Source organism: Pan paniscus, chromosome 23, assembly GCF_029289425.2.
Source record: "Pan paniscus chromosome 23, NHGRI_mPanPan1-v2.0_pri, whole genome shotgun sequence".
Classification (NCBI taxonomy): domain Eukaryota; kingdom Metazoa; phylum Chordata; class Mammalia; order Primates; family Hominidae; genus Pan; species Pan paniscus.
Genome location: NC_085927.1, coordinates 46518532 through 46538416, shown reverse-complemented (window position 1 = coordinate 46538416; position 19885 = coordinate 46518532). Strand labels below are relative to the sequence as shown.

General features: G+C 46.6%; 1 protein-coding gene and 1 long non-coding RNA gene across 3 annotated transcripts in view; one reads left to right on the top strand and one right to left on the bottom strand.

Annotated features, from left to right (window-relative positions):
- Positions 1–19885, top strand: part of CACNG2 (calcium voltage-gated channel auxiliary subunit gamma 2) — a 141956-nt gene that overhangs the window by 18821 nt on the left and 103250 nt on the right. The gene's annotated exons all lie outside the window — the stretch shown is intronic.
- On the bottom strand, positions 540–19485 carry LOC129395030 (uncharacterized). Its single transcript, XR_008622504.2, has 3 exons — positions 8965–19485; positions 7448–7614; positions 540–1150 (listed from the first exon to the last, which is right to left on the bottom strand). It is a non-coding gene; the product is annotated as an uncharacterized LOC129395030 (long non-coding RNA).

The following is a 19885-nucleotide window of genomic DNA, read 5'->3' as shown; positions in this document are numbered from 1 at the left end:
AAGACATGGAGAGACGGGTGGCTCTTCAGCCCCATTACTCATCAGCTTTTTTCTTTAGGTGATAAAAGAGACACTGGCATAGAAAGTGAAAAGAAGGTCAGAGGCCAATTCACAGAAGTCGCCTGGACTCCAAGGGCCTTTCTGAGGCGTCGGGAGCACTCGGTTCTTAGTTACAATTTGACCCATTCCTCCATCTTGAAAGGATGGTGGTGTGGACGATAGCCAGGGGTCGCGGGGGGTGGAGAGAGAGACAGATGCTGCCTCCCTTGTTGACACACTGATTTGTACTGAAGGATTTTCCCTTTGGTTTCCTCCAGGGTGTTCAGGAGATGCCCCCTCCCAAGACACCATCAGAACAAGAGGAATTAGCTCTCCCTGTCAACCAGCAGGGAAGGAATTTCTTTCTCCACCCTAGAGCCTTCCAAGCATAGAAGGATTTACCTCTGGTAGGAAGAGGTGTTTGCTTGGAAGAAGCTGTAAGATTTCTCCATAATGATCATACCTGAGTGGGGGAGGAAAGGCAGTTTTGTCATAACAGGAATGACTGTCTCCCATAACAATAATGACAAGAAGGATTTGGGGTATTTAGGAAGGGCTGGGATAATATGACTCACAAGCCTAAGAGAGATAGTGTAGGATTTTAGGAACCCAGGTGCTGGGTCAGAGAGAATGCAGGCATTTCCTTCCTGACTCTTAGTCCTGACTCAATATCTTAGATCCAAGGGCTTCATCCACCATCATCTATAAAGCAAAGGCTAATCCTGAAGTATTGGACTTTGACCCGAGGGTGTTTATTTCAGAGATCCAGCACTGTCTTGTTAGACCCTAAACTGCTGAGAAGAGACATAGCTACTTCTTGTACAGTTGAATGAATTAACACATAATTATGGATATAAACTAATTTCTGAGTATTAATGTGGGGGCCTGGAAATAAATCACAGAATATCTTGTCTATACAGCAATGAGATGCCAGGAAAGAAAGACAGGATGCTGCAAAGGAAGTGCTGAGAGCAAATGCACTTACCCTTTGGAGGGCCCAGAGCGATCATGAGCTAGTTGGCTGTAAGAGCCCCCTTTGGGATGGCAGGCATGGGGGAAGTAAGCGTTCTCGCAATGAAGCTGATGGGATTTTAATAGCCAGACAGATGGCCTGAGAGAAAAAAAAAAGGAAGATTTTTTTAAAATGAAGGAAAACACTTCCATAGCTTCCCTTCAATTAAAAGAAAGTAAGAGCCGTCCATGCCGGGAAGATTTGTCACCATTATTAATATTGTCAGTCTGGATTTCCTTTAAATAACTGTATGATTGAGCATCAGTAATAAACCAGGGCAGCATCTTCAAACAAATTAGAGGGTGTGACTCTCTACTGACTTTCTATTCAATTTTGATTGTGTTGGATTCATTTGGTCTCACAATTTAATAATGATCCCAAATAATTGTGTTGTTATTATTCTTGTTTATGCAGTCAAACGTTTATCACTTATTGGATTCTTTAGTATCCATCCTCCTAAGAACTTCAGGTTCTATACAAGTCACCATTGAGTAGCCAGCATATCTAAATTTGAATCAAGAAACCTGGGAAGAAGTCGGGAGTGGGGTGGGGGGAGGGGAATACAAGATAAAAAGGAAATGTTTGAAAAGAAGGAGAGGATGGAGAGGAAAGGAAGGGAAGAAAAACACTACCTATTGAGCACCCTCCTGTATGCCAAAGGTTTTATTTTATCCCCACAACCACCATGCAAAATCTGTTTTAGGCTTCTCTTCCTTATTCTGCAGAGGAGGAAAGGGAGGTGCTGAGAGATTAAGTGATTTGCCAGAGTCCCACAGCTAACAGGGGCAGAGGTGGGAGTCGGGTTTAGGACTCTGTCTCTTCACTGGCTTCACTCCTGCAAGGGCCTTCAAGCCCTGCGTCTTCTCCCCCAAGTCTCAGCCAAGCTGTGGGAACCCTCCCCAGCTTAGAAATGAGCTGTCTCGTAGCATTCCTGCAGTGTGTAAAGGAGCAGAAATTCACATAGGAATTCTGCCTCTTGGTCTGCTGTTACACTTCCCTAGTTCAATTCTCAGAGTCTCTTGATGGCTGAGCACCGTGAAGATGGGCTGATGGTAGAGGGAGAGTTGGTCCCTGAGAGCATGCAGACTTGGCATCCTTTGGCCATACCAGAAATGGACCCAATAGAGAGTGGGGGAAGTAATTATCTACAGGAAACATACACATGCCATGCATCCAGCTACCATGGGCTGGATCCTCTGGGATCTACTGTATAGTCCTTATTTTATCATTCAGTTCCCACAACCACCCTGTATGGCAGGGTGGTGGTACAGATGAGAGAACTGAAGCCAAAAGAAGTCAAGTGATTTCTTTTTCAGGTTGGTCATTGGTGGTGCAGGGATTTAAACCCTAGTCCAGCCAATGGATTCCAAACACAAATGGTCAACTTTACTTCAGCATCAGTGTGATGAGTTTTGACAAGAGACAAAAGGAAAGGGTGGGAGAAATTAGAAATGTAACCCAAAAATATATTTGGAATAAAAGTGGCTGCCCCCAAAAAAATGGATTTAATTCTGTTCCTGCCCAAAGGCTGATGCTCAAATTTAATTCAGTAAGCATTTACAGGATGTCAACAATGTGCACATCATTATGCTAAAGAGCCAGGTGCTGACAAAGATTCAAATTCCCTGTCTTCTTCCTTTTTAAAAACTTTTGACTCTGAATAAAAAGATGTACCCCTTTTCCCACAAAGAGAAAAAATCATGTAGTTGCTCTTCCTTATGCTATCACCAGGTAGGAAAAGTCCAGTCTCTGCGAGGGCTTGGAAGCATTCTTTATATTCTAAGGTGCTGCATCAGTTACTTTTAGGCCCTAAGCACTAAACCAACAGAAAGAAGGTGGAGGGATGAAGACAAACTAAAAGGGAAGAGCCATGGAAATACAACCAACAAGCAAAAGAAAATGATCGATCGATTAATAGGCAGACAGATGAATAGATAGATGATAGATAGATCTTTAGCTTCTAACTTACTCATGAAAAAGATACAAATTCTTAAAATAATAAAAAAGAATAATTTTTCTGTTTTTCATTCTCATCCTTTTTAATGGATAAATGTATAAATAAAGAAGTTTACAGGAAAAGAAAAGAATCTGAGACATAAAGGCCAGAATCAGAGTTTTTCAGATGTGCTGCTGGTGGTGGTGATGATGGTGATGGTGGTGGTGGTGATAGTGATGGTGATGGTGGTGGTGATGGTGGTGGTAGTAATTGTAACCATGATGCAGGTGGCAGTAATCATGAAGGTGGTGGTGATTGATGGTGATACTAACAGTTGTGATAAAGATGGTGGTGATGAAGGTGGTGGTGGTGGTGGTGATGGTGATGGTAGTGGTGATGGTGGTGGTGGTAGTGGTGATGGTGATGGTAGTGGTGATGGTGGTGGTGGTAGTGGTGATGGTGGTGGTGATAGTGGTGATGGTGATGGTGATGGTGGTGGTGGTGGTGGTGATGGTGGTAATGGTGGTGGTGGTGGTGATGGTGGTAATGGTGGTGGTGGTGGTGATGGTGATAATGGTGATGGTGGTGATGGTAGTGGTGGCAATGGTGGTGGTGATGGTGGTGGTGGTGGTTTTGGTAGTGGTGGCAGTAGTAGTGATGGTGATGGTGGTGATGGTGGTGGTGGTAGTGGTAGCGATGGTTGTGATGATGGTGGTGGTGGTAGTATAGTGGTGATGGTGGTGGTAGTAATTTTAGCCATGATGCAGGTGGCAGTGATCATGAAGATGGTGGTGATGGTGGTGATAATGATGGTGGTGTTAGTGGTGGTGATGGTGGTAGTAATTGTAACCATGATGCAGGTGGCAGTGATCATGAAGGTGGTGGTGATTGATGGTGGTAATAATGACTGTGATAAAGATGGTGGTGATGAAAGTGGTGATGGTGATGGTGGTGATGGTGGTGGTGGTGATGATGGTGATGATGGTGGTAGTGATGGTGGTGGTAATGGTGATGATGGTGATGATGGTGGTAGTGATGATGGTGATGGTGGTGGTAATTATAGCCATGATGCAGGTGGCAGTGATCATGAAGGTGGTGGTGATGGTGGTGATGGTGGTGGTGGTGATGATGGTGATGGTGGTGGTGATGATGGTGGTGGTAGTGGTGGTGACAGTGATGGTGGTGGTAGTGATGGTGGTGGTAATGGTGGTGACGGTGATGGTGGTGGTAGTGATGGTGGTGATGGTGGTGGTAATTATAGCCATGATGCAGGTGGCAGTGATCCTGAAGGTGGTGGTGATGGTGGTGATAATGATGGTGGTGGTAGTGATGCTGATGGTGGTGGTAGTAATTATAGCCATGGTGCAGGTGGTGGTGATCATGAAGGTGGTGCTGATAGTGATGATAATGGTTGTGATGCAGGTGGTGATGATGAAGGTGGTGGCAGCAGAGATGGTGCTTGTGATGATAACAGGGATTGTTATCATCTGAATAACTACCATTTGGAACAACTCTTCACGGTGTCCAAAACCTTTAACGTGTATTACTTCATTTTAGAAGAAAAATTCTGAATTTTTCAAAACAACAACTATTTCTAACCGAGTTCCACCGTGAGTGTCACCAAAACTCAGCCAAGTTCAGAGAACAGGGAGAGCTGGAGTGGGCTATTTCTCCATCACACGTAAGTGGGCAGTGACCTAGGGAGGAACAGTTACAAAAACGAGGGCAAGGCTACAAAAGCTCTCTCCAGTCTTCCCTCAACCAATCGCCTCCAAGTCTATTCACCCAAATCAGTCCCCAACATTGATAGAACTTAATGCCCTTTCACCTGAAAACTGTTTAGTAGCTTTCATATGCATAACTGATTGTAATCTGGTTCCTAGTGGATAAATAATGATCATTTGTGATCATTGAAACGTATTTATTTTTTAATTAGGTAGCAGCCATGAATGAAGAGCCCTCAGAGAGCCATCTCCTATAACCTCTCCAGGAGCCCTACTGACATAGAAAGGGCAGCATTCACTGGCCGGTACATTTGCTCCTGCCCATGTTTTCTTATAAAGGACTTTAGCCCCTGACTGACAGCCCTACCACACTTCACCGGAACTCATCACATGTCCTTTTTTAAAGAAAAGAAAGAAAGAAAGGAAGGAAGGAAGGAAGGAAGGAAGGAAGGAAGGAAGGAAGGAAGGAAGGAAGGAAGGAAGGGAGAAAATCCAAAACGCTGGCAGATAAGCTGCCAACAAAATGATTTCTTTAAAGAATAAACTAATAACTGAGTATCAGTTAAGGCACAGCCAGCTGTGACGTTTCCTCTGGCCATGCCAGGGGCTGCAGTAACTACCTACTCAGTACTGTGCTGCGAGCATTGATTGGGAGCATTGGCTGTGTCAGAGGGCTTGACATTCCAGCAATGACACAAACCACGTGTCCTTGGGAAGACGGTGTGCGATGAGATGGATGAGCCAAGTAGGGTTTGAGAAGTGGGAAAATTAGGTCAAATCCCTGTGAATGTACCCAGGGAAAGAAGAGGCTGCTGCCGAAGGGAGGCTGTGTCCTTGGTGTTTTTAGAGAAGGGGGTGGTGTCCTAGGTGCAAGAAGAGAAGGTAACCATGGTGGCTGCTGGCCATCGTGGGGAAATGGAGGAGGAACAGGTGTGAGTGACTGGCATGGGGGTGGAAATGAGGTCATATCCGTAGTGTGGGAGCTGTAGGGGGAATGTTATCGCATGTGCTGGGGGAAGGATGGAGGCAAATTGGGTCACGTCTTTGTGGAAATGATGAGAGAATTGGGTCAGAACTGTGGGGGAGAAGGCTTGAGAATTGGGTCGAGTCTTTGGTTAGAAGGGGGAATTGGGTCAAATGTGCATGTGTGTAGAGAGAGGGTAGTAGAAGGTAATAGAGAGAGTGGGCTGATCCCTAAGGTCAGAGAGGAAGGGGAATGGGGAAGCTGCTTTGATTCACCCTGGGGTTAAAAATTGAGCTACTAGGTTCTGGCCATTTCCTCCTAATTCCATTGACTTGCTGTCTCCCCTTGTAACATTAGACTGAAAATAGGCTTTCCTTCTCCTACCCCAAATTGTGTGACATAAATTTCAGCCAGGACGGGGTGTCATTCATTCTTCAGCACTTTGCAAACCAACACAAATTGGCGTTTGGGAAGATAACCATTCCATCACTTTATGTGGCCTCATTTTACCTAGAATGCCAGGCTGGTGAGCAGCTGCCCTCCCTTGGGGTTCCAGCATACCACCAGATTCAATACCAATTCTCTCTCCTTCGCGACCATGGCATCACTGCAACACTTGAAGCCTCAAAATACATTTTGTAAATAAAAGCTGAGTAATAAGTTCATTTTAGCAGCTTCCAAGCTGGCTTTGTTGAAATCTATGCAATCATGGGGCAGTCAAACCACAACAATACTCAAAATTATACTTAAAAAGAATGTACTTTTATTAATCAGCTGAACTCCTATTGGCTACTTGGTTGAATAGAACTATCTTCAAAGAGCAAAACTGGAATGTGCAATTCACAACCTTGTCTGCTGTGACACTCTATGGAGAAATATATTAAACCATGGAACTTTATTTGGTTGAACGGCACCACAGGCTCAACACATGCCAGTGTATATTTCTCTGGTAATTTCAGCTTCATTTATGCCCACGTGGGTTAAGGAGGGTTTCTGTTGAAGCATACACTCGTGACCTGCTATCTCCTTTGGGGACCTAGGCATGGAGTTATAATGAATCTGATCTGATAAGGCCACATGGATTAAATCTGCATTCTCCCAAAAATTCCTTTTTATCGGCATGAATCACTGTGATTAATGAGATAAGCTTGTAATAGGCTTCTGTAGCATATGGACCTCTCTGACCCACCCCAGAGGAAGACACCCATCCAGGCAGTGCAGTGGTGGGGAAACCGCATCCTTTCCCGTGGACCCGAGAAAGCTTAAGGCTTCTTAGAGAAGAATAGAGACGGACACACACCAATGCTTCCTATGCCTTAGGTGATATTTGGTGGTATTTTGGAATGATGGGGATAAATATACTTTCAGATCAAATAATTTGGCCCTGGTTTTTCTTGACTCTCAGAATCTTTGAATGCAGAAAGATCTTGCAGATTCTGAAAGCCTTCTTCAGGAAATGAAGAGAGAGGGGGACAAAAAGGGAGTCGTTCCCTCTGCAATTCAAATCAAACCTTCATTTTCTTCAGCAGAGTTATTTTAAGTCATTCATTATTATTTTTCTTCTGAAGCAGGGGCTGTTTGATACTGTAAGATTGTTAGAACCAGAGAAGAGTAGAGGTGACACCGAAGTATTATTCTTGCTGCAATTTCAGATGAATTTGCTGCTGACAAAAGATTTTTAAAACACACACACACACACACACACACAATATTAGAAGAAGCAGAAAGAGAGGCAAGCTCCATCAGGCAGCTCAGGGAAATTAGGTCCCTACCATTTTTCCAGGGCATTCGCTGAGGCTGATCCAGCAGATGTTCCCAGGCAGTGGGGTAGAGGGAACAGCACCGGATATGGAGGCAGAGAATCTGGGCTAGAGGCTGTCTGCGTCTTCTGCTTCTGAGCGTTGTGACCTTGGTCAAGGCCCTTAACCTCTCTGAACCTCTGTAAAACAGACGAAGAGGAAAATGCTGACATTTTCACAGTGAGCCACAGCCAGCAAAGCTGTAGCAAGTTGAGCCTCGTAGCAGCCTCACGAGGAAGGTAGTGTGGACTTGAGGTTCCAAGCCCTGGGCCTCGCAGGGCGGCTCTGAGAATTGAACGAGTTAAAACAGCAGCCAGCTGGTGACCTTAGGCCAGTTGTTTAGCCTCTCTGAGCCTCCTATTTCTCATTTGCAAAATGAGTGATATTGCACTTAAGTGAGATCCTGTACCAGGCTATGTGCCGGCTGCATCCTGGGTACGCCATCGATGGTAGTCATTTGCATTAGTTCCAGGTGGCAAGTTCCACTCTCCTAAAGAGAGGGCCATGGTTCCAATCAGAGAATAATCTTCTGCCACCGCTAAGATTCAGGTTTAGAGGGACTTCTAAGTCAATGGTACTTAAAGAAAGGTCAAAGTGCAAAGTACACGTGTGTGGTCACAGCTACAGAGAGAGCAAGATCAAATGTGTCTGTGAAAACCCATATTGGGGCAGCAAATACCCCCAAGAGATATTTGGGAGGCTGGCCCTCCTAAGAGATAGCGCTGTGGGGAGCCTGCTCCACGAGAGGTGGGGCGAGACCACACAGGAGGCTTTGATGTCACACGAGCCAGGTGTGACTGGTATAAACATCACTTCTCACCAGCTCTGTGGCCACAAATCTACTTTCCCTCTACAAATTCAGGATGGCAGCCATGCTAACCTCATAGGGTCATCATGAGGCTTCAATATCTTAGCACAGACAGGGCTGTCATGGTGGAGCCTGTCAAACAGTGGGTGCTATAATCACTTCCCTATTGTTGTTGATAGTTGCTGTCACTAGTGGTAGTACTTGAGTAGTAAAATCAGCCTTTCTTTTCTTCCTTCTCTCTCTTTCTCAATACCTCCCTACAGAAAGTGAGAAGGGATGAAAGTGGGATACTACGATAACAGGTTAACAGGCTGGAGGCAGGAGAGAGGCACAGAGATGGGGAGCTGTGAGCTGGGCCCTCCAGTGCCCTGACACTGCCAGGACAGATCATGCCGTCCCCCGGTGGGGTGACATTGGAAATTTAACATAGCCCAGCAGGCTCTGTGGCTGTTGAATGGGACATAGTTCCGAGGATCGTTACCCATATGAGACTTGCCATCTTGGAAGTACTCCCAGTTCTTTGAGAAAAGTCGACATAAAAGGAGAACTATGTGTATTGCAGGATGGAATCCACTCCCACTTGGCTTTGGAAACTGACCAGAGCTTGACTATTGGGTCAGGAAAGGAGAACAGGGGAGGGCACTCATATTTTTTTTAATTGGTCACCCTCCTCATAAATTACCTTATTTAAGCCAGGCATGGTGGCTCATGCCTGTAATCCCATCACTTTGGGGTCCGAGGCGGGAGGATCGCTTGTGTCCAAGAATTCAAGACCAGCCTGGGCAACATAGTGAGATTGCATCTCTACAAAAAAAAGAAAAAGAAAAAAAATAGCTGGGTATGGTGGTACATGCCTGTAGTCCCAACTACTCTGAAAGTTGAGGCGGGAGGATCACCTGAGCCTGAGAGGTTGAGGTTGCAGTGAGCTGTGATCACACCACTGCACTCGGCCTGGGCAACCCTGTCCCAAAAAGTAATAAATTATCTCGTTTAATCCTCTCACTAACCCTATGAATAATGAGGCAGGATTTATTGAACACTTACTATGTGGCAGGCACTATTCTAATGATTTACTTGTGTTATCTCATGTTAATCTTCACAACAATCCTTTGAGGCAGGAACTATAATCAAACTTACTTTACAGATGAGAAAACAGAGGCTCAGGGAGATTCAGTAACTTACTCAAGGACACGGCCAATTAGCAGAGGCCTGGGATTCAAGTCTGGCTCAGGTGCCCACTGTGCACCCTACCTCCCTCTTCCCAGTGGCATAGCACAGTGGGTAAGAATAGGGTCCTGGGACTCAAACTGCATGTGTTCAATCCAGCTCTTTCAATGCTCTGCATTAGGCCTCAGTTTCCTCATCTGTAAAATGGGGATTAAAAGAGTCCTTATCAACAGGTGTGGGCCAAGTGTGGTGGCTCACGCCTGTAATCCCAATACTTTGGAAGGCTAAGGCAGGTGGATCGCTTAAGCTCAGGAGTTCGAGACCAGCCTGGCCAACATGGTGAAACTCTGTCTGTACTGAAAATACAAAAATTAGCTGAGCATGGTGGTGCACGCCTGTAATCCCAGCTACCCAGGAGGCTGAGGCAGGAGAATCGCTCAAGCCCAGGAGGTAGAGGTTGCAGTGAGCTGAGATCGTGCCACTACACTCCAGCCTGGGTGACAGAGGGAGGCTTCGTCTCAAAAAAAAAAAGCAAGCAAAAAACAGGTGTAGTTTAAGAATGAAATAAGAAAGGAATGAGTTTATCTCCAGTCCATGCTGAGGAAGTAGGAGGTGGGAGAGGTGAAGTTGCTTTCCCATGGTCACCCCTGTCCCTTCTCAGGGGTGGTGGAGCCAAGAGGGCAGGCTGGCTCTGAGCCCACCACATGGCACCATCAGCCGGGACCAGCATCATCCTGCAGCCATCAGCAGGGTGGGGGCCCAACTAGGCAACCTCTTCAATGGCCAGGGCTGACTTGGCCAAGCATGGGCACCACCAGGCCTGTGTCTTACTTGATCATGCGGGAGGGACGGCTGCCCGTGGCACACCAGCGATTGCGTGCTATCGAGAGAGATTCACAGGGGACCCCGTTACCAAATCACCCCAGCCGCCCTCAATTAAAGGCACGTCCCCACTCCTGACGCACATTGCTGCCTCTCCTGCCTGCCTGGGTGTTTTCACTTCCTGGAAGTGACAAGTAGAGCTGACTCGTGATAACTCATGCTTCATAAACTGTAAAGTGCTTCATAAACTGTAAAGTACTTTGTAAACTGTAAAGTGCTCTGTCCACGTGAGGGCCTCGTATCAAGGCAGGGACCTCTGAAGAGAGAGGCCGAAGCCCCTCTCTCCTACCTGCGGTCCTCTGCTCTGGCTCTCAGCAGCAGCGAGTGTGGTGAAGGGGCAGCCCCCCATCGCTCGCTCCCTGCCAGCATACACTGCCCAGACCTCCTCCTTGTCCTCTCTCCTGCCACCTCTCCTGTCTGCGGTGCCCCTGATGGTGCTTTGCACTGAAGTAGCCCCTCCATGGAGGCACCATTTTCACAATATTTAAGGATTCATAAAAGAAATCAATGTGTATGTTCTGCGAGGTGTTTTCTTCATAGGCAAGCTACCATCCACAAAGGTTTACTGATAGTTCTGATGTTATTAGAGTTCAGAGAATTTGATTTCCAATCTTCTCCATCTTTTCCTAATCCTTGCTGCCTACTCAGCTTGATCAATTGCCTTCTTCTCTTTTGCTGGATCCATTCCCCACCTTGCTGTCTTTGCTTTCTGGGAGATTCATTCCTTCAGTCCTTCAACACATTTTGGTTTTTTATTTTTGGAGACAGGGTCTCACTCTGTCACCCAGGCTGGAGTGCAGTGGCACAATCCTGGCTCACTGCAGCCTCCACTTCCTGGGTTCAAGTGATCCTCCCATCTCAGCCTCCTGAGTAGCTGGGACTACAGGCATGCACCACCATGCCCAGCTAATTTTTGTGTTTTTTGTAGAGACAGGGTTTTGCCTTGTTGCCCAGGCTGATCTCGAACTCCTGGACTCAAGCAATCCACTTGCCTTGGCCTCCCAACATGCTGAGATTACAGGTGTGAGCCACTGTGCCCAGCCTCCTTCAACACATAACTATGCAAGTCCCATGATGGGCCCAGCCCTGTGCCTGGAGATAGAAACAGCTGCAAAGCAGATGCCATCCTTAGCCCAAGAAGCTTCCAGTTCTCATTTGCTTCTCAAACTTTGGGATGCACAAATCAGCTGGCATGTGACTAAAGTACGGAATGGGGTTCAGTGGGCCTGGGTGGGGTGTTTATGTGGGGAGTTGAATCATGTCCAGTGGTGGTTGGTGATGCCTTGGGAAGAATGGGCTTTGCGGGGATCCTGGAGAAGGAGAACGGACCTCGTGAACTGAGAACTGGAGGAGAACGGAAAGTGCTCCCAGGTTCAAGGTCACTCCGAGAAGCTGGGGGAATCCGACTTCTTAAGATCCAGCTCATTAGAATAGCTGTTCTCAGCAAAAGCCTCATTGAAGTCATCCTGTGTGAGAATCCTCAGTGCCTGTGGTTTCCCGGTTTCCTCTTGCTCTTGGCCTTCCCTCCCACTCCTACTCACAGTGGCTCATGCCTGTAATCCCAACACTTTGGGAGGCCAAGGCAGAAGGACGGCTTGAGTTCAAGAGGTTAAGACCAGGCTGGGCAACAAAGTGAGACCAAGTCTCTATAGAGATTTTTAAAAATTAGCCAGGTGGTGTGGTGTGCACCTGTAGCTCCAGCTACTTGAAGGGCTGAGGTGGGAAGATCGCTTGAGCCCAGGAGGTTGAGACTGCAGTGAGCCAAGGTCACACCTCTGCACCCCAGCCTGGGTAACAGAGAAACCCTGTCTCAAAAAAAGAAAAAAAGAAAAAAAAAATGTAGCCCCACCAGGGCCCCTTCCTGGCTTCCCAATCTGTGTAGCTATAGCAACCCCAGCACACCAAGGTCCATGTTCACCTCTTGCCGTGGGCTGAGGAGATGTCTTTACCCTGTCTGAGAATGTGATGTGTTTCTTCTTCCCTTTCTTTATTGCCTTTTGCTGAAAGTTACCCCTGTCTTACCTGTTCCTATCCTCAGTCCTAATCTCTAACCTCTTATCCCCAAGAATACACCTCTTCTCTCTTCTCTTCTAAAAACCTGGCCATTTTTCTTCCTAGCAAAATGTCCCCCTTTGACAGAAAGAGATCTGAGTCTCCAAATTTTGGGTTGCCTGAAAAGGAGGTGAAAGCTCTGCCACAGAGATCGAGGAGGCAGAGGCCCCGTGCAGACTCTTGTAGCAAGCAGCTTCCAGCCAGGCCTGTAACTTAGAACACAGATGCCTCCAGGTGTCCTGGGAAACGTGGTCAACCCTCTCCCTTCAGTCAACAGGAAGGTCGGGAATGCACAGATGGTCAGAGTATCCAAAAAAATTGTTTGTTGGCGATTCAGTGCTTTGCAAAAGAATGAGATCCTAACGCCCAGATTTGCCTTAAGACGCTGGGTAACTGTTTCGAGCCTCTCTCGCTTGTGCGGTGGAACGCTTCAGCTTGCAATCACCCGTCAGTCACAGCCCTCATCAAGCACATACCAATTTGAAGCAATAGGCCTCACGAAAGGGGATGAATTATTTAAGCCAATCAGCTGTCAATGAGTGGAACAATTCTGGGAGTCAAATCCAAGGGGAGTACAGAGTGATATTTTTCAGCCTGCTTCAAGATTGTCAGATTAATTTTTACTTATTTATTCCTGACCTTAAAGAGAATGTATTACTACAAGGTTAAAGCATTTCTTTCTAAGTATATAATTTTAGAACTTCAGAAATAAAGAGATTGGCTGGGTGCAGTGGCTCACGCCTGTAATCCCAGCACTTTGGGAGGCTGAGGCAGGCAGATCATGAGATCAGGAGTTCAAGACCAGCCTGGCCAACATGGTGAAAACCCGTCTCTACTAAAAATACAAAAATTAGCTGGGTGTGGTGGTGCATGCCTGTAATCCCAGCTACTCGGGAGGCTGAGGCTCAAGAATCGCTTGAACCCAGGAGGCGGAGGTTGCAGTGAGCCAAGATCATGCCACTGCACTCCAGCCTGGTGAGAGAGCGAGACTCCGTCTCAAAAAAAAAAAAAAAAGAATATAGACTTTGGACCTGGCCTGCAATTCTGACTGCCTTGCTCTTTGGACAGATGACTTTAATTCTCTGAGCCTCAGTTTCCCCTTCAGAGAACTAGGTATGATGAGGCTAACTTAAAAAATTAGCAGGGTGTGGTGGTGTTCCCCTGTAGTCTCAGCTACTTGAGGGACTGAGGTGGGAGGATCGCTTGAGCCCGGGAGGTTGAGATTGCAGTCAGCCAAGGTCGTGCCTCTGCACTCCAGCCTGGGCAACAGAGAGATCCAGTCTCAAAAAACAAAACAAAACAAACAAACAAACAAAAAAACAAAAACAAAACACACAAAAAAACCAAAAAACAGGTAGCCCTACCAGAGCCACTTCCTGGCTTCTAGAACACTGCCCTGGAGGTGCAGTGTTATATACATTTTAAGTAAAGCCTACCACAAAAGCTCAATTTTTTGGCTATCATGATAATCAATACTTTTATAACAGCCCAGAGAGACTGTCAGGTTATAAAGATACAAATTCTAAAATAGACCCTTCCAAACAAGCCAATCAGCCCAAAGATGCTAAGCTATCATCTATATTTATATTTTATATTTCATTTTATTTGTAATTAACAGCATAACTTGTTAGGTCCCAAAAGCTGGGATGATGGAAACTTGGGTTTCAAAAAATGAACTGGCCCTAATCTACTGGTTTTTCCTGAATTCTCTTTTCATATTTGCCCTTTAGCCAGCTGCCCATCTGCATCTAGCCCAGCATCCAACGCTGCTCACAGTATCTGGCACACAGTAAAAAGTTTACTGAATGTCTGCTGTTGATGTTTTGAATGAATGAAGTTTGTAAGGGGAATCTTATAGTTAATTAGATCAGGGCTGAGGCACAGAGAGAATTGGATCCCGGCATTCAAATCATTCATAATCTAAATATGGAAAGAAGCTGGGCATGGTGGCTCACACCTGTAATCTCAGCATTTAGGAGGCCAAGGCGGGTGGATCACCTTGAGGTCAGGAGTTTGAGACCAGCCTGGCCAACACGGCAAAACCCCATCTCTACTAAAAACACAAAAATTCACTGGGCGTGATGTTGGGTACCTGTAATCCCAGCTACTCCGGAGGCTGAGACAGGAGAATTGCTTGAACCCGGGAGGCGGAGGTTGCAGTGAGCTGAGATCTCACCATTGCACTCAAGCCTGGGCAACAGAGTGAGACCCTGTCTCAAAAAGAAAGAGAGAGAGAGAGAGAGAATGAAATTTTAATAAAGAAAAAAGAAAAACGATTAACTATGGAAAGAGAGTGCTGACATGAGCACACACACTCAAGCGCGTACATGCACAAACACACAATCACTGAGAAGCCAAACATTCAAGCGGGTGGTTTGGACTCCAAGTGCATCAGGAGTTCAGAGAAGACGTTCTTTTTTTTTTTTTTTTTTTTTTTTGGAGATAGAGTTTCACTCTTGTCTCCTAAGCTGAGTTCAATGGCACAATCTTGGCTCACTGCAACCTCTGCCTCCTGGGTTCAAGCAATTCTCCTGCCTCAGCCTCCCAAGTAGCTGGGATTATAGGCACCCACCACCATGCCTGGCTAATTTTTTTTTTCGTATTTTTAGTAGAGATGGGGTGTCACCATGTTGGCCAGGCTGGTCTCAAACTCCTGACCTCAGGTAATCCACCCGCCTCAGCCTCCCAAAGTGCTGGGATTACAGGAGTGAGCCACCGCGCCCAGCCTCAGAGAGGACTTTCTGGCAGAGTCTAGACACAAGACATGCCTTCAAGGATGTCTGGGAGATACAGAACTGACGCAGGCAGGCATTCTAGGGTGGGTGGTGTGATGGTTAAATATATGTGTCAACTCGACTGGGCTAAAGGAAACCCAGATCGCTGGTAGAACATTATTTCTGGGTGTGTCTGGGAGGGCACTTCCGGAAGACATTAGCATTTGAATCAGCAGGCTAAGAAAAGAAGGCCTGCCCTCACCAATGTGGGCAGGCGTCATCCAATCCACTGATGGCCCAGATAGAACAGAAAGGTTGAAGAAGGGCAAATTCACCCTCTCCATTTGAGCTGGGACATCCATCTTCTCCTGCCCTCTGACATGGGTGCTCCTGGTTCTTGCTCTTTGGACTCAGAGCAAGACTTACACCTGGCTGGGCCCGGTGGTGTAAGCTCCCACCTCGTAATCCCAGCATTTTGGGAGGCCAAGGCAGGTAGATCGCTTGAGCTCAGGAGTTTGAGCCCAGCCTGGGCAACATGGTGAATCCCTGCCTCTACCAAAAAAAACAATAAAATAAAATTAGCCAGGAGGGGTGGTGTGCACCTGTAGTCCCAGCTACTCTGGAGGCTGAGGCAAGAGGATTGCTTGAGCCCCAGGGGTTGAAGCTGCAATGAGTGGTGATTGTGCCACTGTACCCCAGCCTGGGCAACAGAGCAAGACCCTATCTCAAAAAAAAAAAAAAAAAAAATTCACTCCCCTCGTTCTCAGGCGTTTGATCTCAGACCAAATCGCACCACCAGCTTTCTTGTTCTCAAGCGTGCAGATGGCATATTGTGGGACTTCTCGGCCTCCCTAATAGCATGAGCCAATTCCTGTAATAAGTCTCCACTTATATCTCTCTATATATATCCTATTGGCTCAGTTTCTCTGGAGAGCCCAGGCTAATAGAGATGGGGAGGTACATGGGAGAAGGCAGGGAACCTGGATCGTCTGAAGCTCTGGCTTGTCCTGGGAGGCACGGGCCGTGCATGATCACGGTGAGGACTGACAGCCAGGAGTCAGAAACAAGGATAAGGAGGGAGAGAGGAGCCGAGCAGAGGCGTCAGGATGCGGAGCTGCAGGCCCCGGAAGCAGTGAGCCTCCATTCCCTCCCCTTTGAAATGGACCTAATAGTATCACCTGCCTCAGAGACTGTGGCGGTATCTGAAGAGTTCATGCAGGTAAAATGCTTAGAACAGCGCCCAGCAGGAGGCAAGAGCAGGGTGTGCTTGCTGTTTGATGGTGGTGGTGAACATTATCCTTGAAGATTTTGAGCCAAGAAGTAACAGCGTGGATGAACTGTTTTAGGAAGCCGAGTCTGGCAAAGCGAAAAACCAAGGTAATTACCAGATATTTAGGCCAGAAGAGAACTGATTAGCATAGCTCTGTCAGGCACACTTAACGACACCCAGTGACCTAATTTCTCGAAGGAGAAACACGAACCCTTGCTTTATGCCTCTCTGTTCAGAGGCGACATGAAGGCGAAATGTAGCTTTCCCTCCCCAGGCTCTTTGTCTCAAAGGGTTTTTCACCAGGGAAATAAACCAAATGGCCTTTCAAAGTTCCCCGTGGGCTCCGTGTCTCCCATCACCTAGGCATATGCTTACTTTGTAATAATAACAGGTCATAAGTCCCCATCCAGCCTGTGCTTCCTCCTTTTCTGAGAGCCAAATCCATTCAGCAGCTACTCACTGAGGTTCGGTGCAAAGTATTGGGCTGGCCTGGAGTGGGGGGTGGTCAGAAAGTGCAAGGCATGGCCCTCACTGTCCAGTGGGCTGAACAGCTGTATAAACAGCTCAGAGCATAAAATCAAGAGGGGTTAGGGCCAAAACCCAGAGAGGGGCTCAGTGCAGCGCAAAAGAAGAAGTGGTGAGTTCCAGGGTGGACAACGGTGAGGAAAGTTCTCTCCGAGGTGGGAGCTGAGTCTTAAAAGTGGATCCCAGCTGGATGCACCTGTAATCCCAGCACTTTGGAAGGCCAAGGTCAGAAGTTTGAGGCCAGCCTGGCCAACATGGTGAAACCCCGTCTTAGCCACGGGTCATGGCAGGTGCCTATAATCTCAGCTACTCAGGAGGCTGAGGCAGGAGAATTGCTTGAACCCTGGAGGTGGAGGTTGCAGTGAGCCAAGATTGGGCCACTGCACTCTAGCCTAGGTGACAGAGCGAGACTCCATCTCAAAAAAAAAAAAAAAAAAAATGGTGATCCCATGTTGCGTGTGGGTCAAGTGGGGTGGCGGGGAAGCAGTTCTTGCAGAGAAAGAAAGAACAGCAAGGCCTGGAATGTGAAAGAGCAAGGTGCTGGCAGGAGAAGTGGGCCATCCGGTCTAGTGGGGGACAGGATAGAGAGAAGTGGCCGTGATAGAGAAACTAGAAGAGCCACAGAGACCTTGAATGCCAGGCTAGGAAGTTAGGAAGTGTGGTTCCCTCTGAAGGCAGTGAAGAGCCTCCACTCATAGGTTTGTTGGTTTTATTTTTTTTTCTATTTTTTTTATTGTGGTAAAATACACATAACATAGGCTTTACTATCTCAGCAATCTATAAGTGTAGAGTCCTGTAGCATTAGATACCTTCATGTGCAACCATCACCACCACCCGTCTGCAGAACTCTTTTCATCTTGTAAAACTACAACTTTGTCCCAATCAAACAATGACTCCTCATTCCCCCCTGCCCCTCAGCCCCTGGCAACCATGCTTCTGCATTCTGTCTCTATGATTGTCACTATTCTGGGGACCTCATGTAAGTTGAATCATACAGTATTTATTTTATTTATTTATTTATTTTGAGACTGGGTTTCACTCTGTCACCCAGGCTGGAGTGCAGTGGCATGATCACAGCTCACTGCAGCCTCAATCACCTGGGCTTAAACAATCCTCCCACCTCAGCCTTCTAAGTGGCTGGGACCAAAGCTGCATGCCACTATTTACCCAGCTAATTTTTTCCATTATTTGTAGAGACGAGGTCTTACTATGTTTTCCAAGCTGGTCTCAAACTCCTAGGCTAAAGTGAGCCTCCCACATCAGCCTCCAAAAGTGCTAGTGTTACAGGTTTGAGCCACTGCACCCGACAGTATTTATCTTTTTGTCTGGCTTATTTCATTAGCATAATGTCCTCAAGTTTCATCCATGGTGTAGCACGTAACAGCCTTCCTTTTGAAGGCTGAATAATATTCCACCATATGTATATACCCAGTTTTGCTTATCCATTCATCCGTCGACAGACACGGGTTGCTATTGGGTTTTAGCTCTTGTGAATAATGCTACCATGAACATAGCTATACAAATATCTCTTTGAGACCCAGGTTTCAATTCTTTTGGGTGGATACCCAGAAGTGGAATGGCTGCATTATGTGGTAATTCTATTTTTAACAGTGGCTATACCATTTTACATTCTCACCAACAGTGCACAAGGATTCTAATTTCTCCACATTCTCACCAACACTTGTTATTTTCTTGTTTTTTGTTGTTGTTGTTTTTTGTTTGTTTGTTTTGATAGTTACCATCCCATGGGAGTGAAGTGGTATCTTGCTGTGGTTTTGACTTGCTTTTCCTTAATGATTAATGATATTAAGCATCTTTTCATGTGCTTGCTTATTGGTCATTTTAACTAGCACCTTCCTTGGAAAAATGTCTGTTCAAGTTGTTTGCCCATTTTTGAGTTGAGTTGTTGGTTTTTGCACTCATGGGTTTTAAAAAGGGGAGTAGTCTGAGCAGATTTTAAATAATGAAAGCAGCTCACGCTAACTGAGCATTTACTATGTGCCAGGCACTGTGTACTTGCTTCATGCACATTGGCCATCAATCCTCGTGACAACCCTATGAGTCTGGCACTACTTCAATCCGCACTTGGAGATGAGGAAAGGGACGTCTAGAAGGGTTAAGTAAACTGCCCAGGGTCATACAACATAGGAAGGAACAGAGCAGGCTTCAAACCCAGGCAGCTTGACTCCAAGGGCCCACACACTCGTCGTCAGGCTCTACTTTGCTAGAAAAGTCATTCTAGCTGCATGTGAAGGGCAGACACTGGGAAGAGAAGCTGGAGGCTTGGAGAGGAGCAAGGAGGTGTGGGAAATAAATCCTACAGGCTGCCCAAGTCTTCTGTGGCCTGCCTTCACCAGCCCTCTTTCCTTTTAACAAGCCTCTCCCTGTCAGCCTCTCTCCTCCATTCTGAGGTCCTTCTAGCAGGCCCTCCCACTCTCACCAGCTCCCTCTGGGCACCAGCCTGGCCCTTCATGGGGTCCTACCCTCCCAATCCACCAGGCATCCCCTCGTCAGAGCTGAGTTGTAAACTCAAAAATCAATTTTTTCTGGGTCTATTCTCTTTACATCAGCCTAAAATACATGCTTTTCTCCCTGGAAATTCCTCTCTTAATTTTGCTTTCTTGTTCTGTAAACATTAGGAGATGATGCTTATATGAAAACTCTGTTTTATTACATTGCAGTCTAGCAAGCATAATCGAATTAGACGATGCCTTATTTGAGCACACTTCAGCTAGATGCTTCCTCCCCAACTGCACCACTGCTCTCAGCTCGGGTTTGTTAGTCAGCTTTGAGCAGTGAGTAGAAAGACAGTCGGCCTCAAATCTAGGTTCAGATTCCAGGTCCACAACCCAGTGTGAGGTCTTGGACAGGTTGATCTCCCTGGCATTTAGATCCCTAGCCCGGAAAGGGGTGTAGGTGGTGTCCATCCTCTTTGCATTATAATGCATCCTTAGTGTGATTAACCCTGTGATGGGCCTGGCACCCAGGGACGC